Source organism: Salvelinus namaycush, chromosome 34, assembly GCF_016432855.1.
Source record: "Salvelinus namaycush isolate Seneca chromosome 34, SaNama_1.0, whole genome shotgun sequence".
NCBI classification, from domain to species: Eukaryota; Metazoa; Chordata; class Actinopteri; order Salmoniformes; family Salmonidae; genus Salvelinus; species Salvelinus namaycush.
The window spans coordinates 4,949,075-4,953,216 of NC_052340.1; positions in this window are offsets into that span (position 1 = coordinate 4,949,075).

Consider the following 4,142-nt stretch of genomic DNA (forward strand, 5'->3'; position numbering starts at 1 on the left):
CAGGTTTGTTGTTGTGCCATATTCTTTCCATTTTTATATAATGGATTTAATGGTGCTCCGTGGGATGTGTAAAGTTTCGGATATTTTTTTATAACCCAACCCTGATCTGTACTTCTCCACAACTTTGTCCCTGACCTGTTTGGAGAGCTCCTTGGTCTTCATAGTACTGCTTCCTTGGTGGTGCCCCTTGCTTGGTGGTGTTGTAGACTCTGGGGCCTTTCAGAACAGGTGTATATATATGCTGAGATCATGTGACACTTAGATTGCACACAGGTGGACTTTAACTAATAATGTGACTTCTGAAGGTAACTGTTTGCACCAGATCTTATTTAGGGGCTTCATAGCAAAGGGGGTGAATCCATATGCACGCACCAGTTCTTTTTTTCATTTCACTTCACCAATTTTTCACTTTTGTGTATGTCCATTACATGAAATCCAAATACATCCAATGAAATTACAGGTTGTAATGCATCAAAATAGGAAAAACGCCAAGGGGGTGATTAGTTTTGCAAGGCACTGCATGTATGCGGATGACTCAACACTACACGTAACTGAAATTAATGAAACACTGAACAAAGAGCTGCAGTTAGTTTCGGAATGCGTAGCAAGGAATAAGTTAAGTTATTTCCAAAACTAAAAGCATTATATTTGGAACAAATCATTCACTTAACCCCAACTACATTTCGTAATGAATAATGTGGAAATTGAGCAAGTTGAGGTGACTAAACTGTTTGGAGTAACCCTGGATTGTAAACTGTCATGGTCAAAACATATTGATACAACAGTAGCCAAGATGGGGAGAAGTCCGTCCATAATAAAGCGCTGCTTTGCTGCCTTAACAACACTATCAACAAGGCAGGTCCTACAGGTCCTGGTTTTGTCGCACCTGGACTACTGTTCAGTAGTGTGGTCAGGTGCCACAAATAGGGACTTGGGGAAAATTACAGTTGGCTCAGAACAGGGCAGCACGGCTGGCACTTAAAGGTACACGGAGAGCTAACATTAATGACATGCATGTCAATCTCATGGCTCAAAGTGGAAGAGAGATTGACTTATTTATTGTTTTTGTAAGAGGTGTTGACAAGCTGAAGGTACTGAGCTGTCTGCTTTAAAATACTAGCACACAGCTCAGACACCCATGCATACCCCACAAGACATGCCACCAGGGGTCTGTTCACAATCCACAAGTCCAGAACAGTCTATGGGAGGCGCACAGTACTACATAGAGCAATGGCTACATGGAACTCTATTCCACATTAGGTAACTGATGCAAGCAGTAGAATCAGATTTAAAAAGCAGGTAAAAATACACCTTATGGAACAGCGGGGACTGTGAAGTAACACAAACAGACACAGACACATGCATACAAACGCACTATACACACGTACACATGGATTTTGCATTGTAGCTATGTGGTAGTGGAGTATGGGCCTGAGGGTACACACTTAGTGTGTTGTAATGTTTTTAAAATTGTATAGCTGCCTTAATTTTGCCGGACCCCAGGAAGAAAGCAGCAGCTAATGGGGATCCATAATAAACACAAAAGTCACTACTTTCACCTCTGATTTGTAGCACCCACCTAGCCTGAAATATAGAACCTATTTTGCTAACATTCCACTCCTTGTACTCCATGTCATGTTTAGCATGACAAGGAGTGGAACGATAACTCAAACCGACTGGTACCCAGGCTAGCAAAAAACCTTTTTGCACCAGAGTCCTCACCACTCATCAGCTCTCACTGTAGAGAAGAGAGAAGTGATTGTTTGTAATTGCGTGCCAGTGATCTTCCGGGACTATAGGGGACACAGCTGCTTTGCCAGAGGGGAAGTCCTCTGGGTCACTGCTGCTTAGTAACCAGCACAGTCCCACAGCAGGCGATGCTGGTCATTAACGTGAACATGGGCACAGTACATTCATAATAGATGAGTGTGGCCGAACAACAACTATGGATTCTATACCAGTATAGGTTAGTCTCCTGTGGAATTAATGTAGACTAGGCTATACGAAAGGGCACAACACTGGTATTTTTGTGGATCCAATGGAATCTGGTCACAAATCATTGAAATTGACACAATTTCACCTTGATGTCGCTCTCATCCTGCTACCTATCACACTCTTCAGGAGAAAAACAACAGAAGAGTGGCATGGTGCCACTAAGTTAGCCTAGGTAGGTACATTACATGACCAAAAGTATGTGGACATCTGCTCGTCGAACATCTCATTCCAAAATCATGGGTATTAATATGGAGTTGGTCCCCCCTTTGCTGCTATAACTGCCTCCACTCTTCTGGGAAGGCTTTCCCCTTGATGTTGGAACATTGCTGCTGGGACTTGCTTCCATTCAGCCACAAGAGCATTAGTGACATCGGGCACTGATGTTGGGCGATTAGGCCTGACTCGCAGTCAGCGTTCCAATTCATCCCAAAGGTGTTCGATGGGGTTGAGGTCAGGGAACTGTGCAGGACAGTCAAGTTCTTCCACAGCGATCTCAACAAAACCTTTTCTGTATGATCCTCGCTTTGTGCACGGGGGCATTGTCATGCTGAAACAGGAAAGGGCCTTCCCCAAACTGTTGCCACAAAGATGGAAGCACAGAATCGTCTAGAATGTCATTGTATGCTGTAGCGTTAAGATTTTTCTTCACTGGAACTAAGGGGCCTAGCTTGAACTATAAAAAACAGCCCCAGACCATTATTCCTCATCCACCAAATTTTACAGTTGGCTCTATGCATTGGGGCAGGTAGCGTTCTCCTGGCATCCACCAAACCCAGATTCGTCCTTCGGTCTGCCAGATGGTGAAGCGTGATTCATCACTCCAGAGAACATGTTTCCACTGCTCCAGAGTCCAATGGCGGCAAGCTTTACACCACTCCAGCCGACGCTTGGCATTGCGCATGTTGATCTTAGACTTGTGTGCGGCTGCTCGGCCATGGAAACCAATTCATGAAGCTCCCGACGAACAGTTCTTGTGCTGACGTTGCTTCCAGAGACAGTTTGGAACTCGGTAGTGAGTGTTGCAACAGAGAACAGACGATTTTTACTCGCCAAGCGCTTCAGCACCCGACGGTCCATTCTATGAGCTTGTGTGGCCTACCACTTTGCAATTGAGCCGTTGTTGCTCCTAGAAGTTTCCATTTCAAAATAACAGCATTTACAGTTAACCGGGGCAGCTTGTTGGAAACGTGGCATCTTATGACGGTGCCACATTGAAAGTCACTGAGCTCTTCAGTAAGGTCCTTCTACTGACAATGTTTCTCTATGGAGATTGCATGGCTGTGTGCTCGATTTTATATACCTATCAACAAGGGGTGTGGCCGATATAGACAAATCCACTAATTTGAAGGGGTGTCCACATACTTTTATATATATAGTGTATATGGAATAGTCTTGTGTTCATTGATTTCATTTGCGCAATTGACATATCTTGCCATTTGGATCAGAGCCAGAGGGCATAGGCCTACTACAATCATGTTGTTGATTACAGGTTTTAAAACAATAGATTTGTAGAATAGATTTAGCCTCTACCAGGGACATATTCATACATAGTCATTTCAACTCCGGGTTATAAATGTTGGTGTGCTTTTTTAGTTATTTTCAGTTTTATTTTCAGTTTCTTTACACAAACACATCGTGGCTCTTGAGTGATCGAAGATTGCTTACAGATTGAACTGCGCTCGTGGTGCAGGAACACTGCACGACTCCTCTCTTTCCCACAATTCACCACGCGCGAGCCTGCGTCCGCTGTCTGTGGTGCTGAAGCGGCGCGTGCTGGGGACTGGAGCGCAAACACACAATCGAGGCATCCTCTCGCGGGATGGTCAGAGGAGCTACGAAGTAGATAGAAGAAGAGTGTTTGCAATTCAGGAATCCAAGCCAATTATTTGTGATTTTTTTATATAAAATACAATTTACAGTAGTCTGAATTGGTGTAAGCTGTTTTGATAGCATATAGCCTATTTGCGCTGTACATGTTAGGTTTTTACACAGCCCTCTCTCTAAATTATTTCGCTCTCAGCCTTATTGTTGTTGCCTGCCCGTCTCGCGCATTCTTTATGCACAGCAAACTGCTCCAGTTCTCCCCGAGAAAATAGACCTTCGCGTCGGAACAGCATGGCCCGGTCCAGTCGCACCCACTGAGAGAG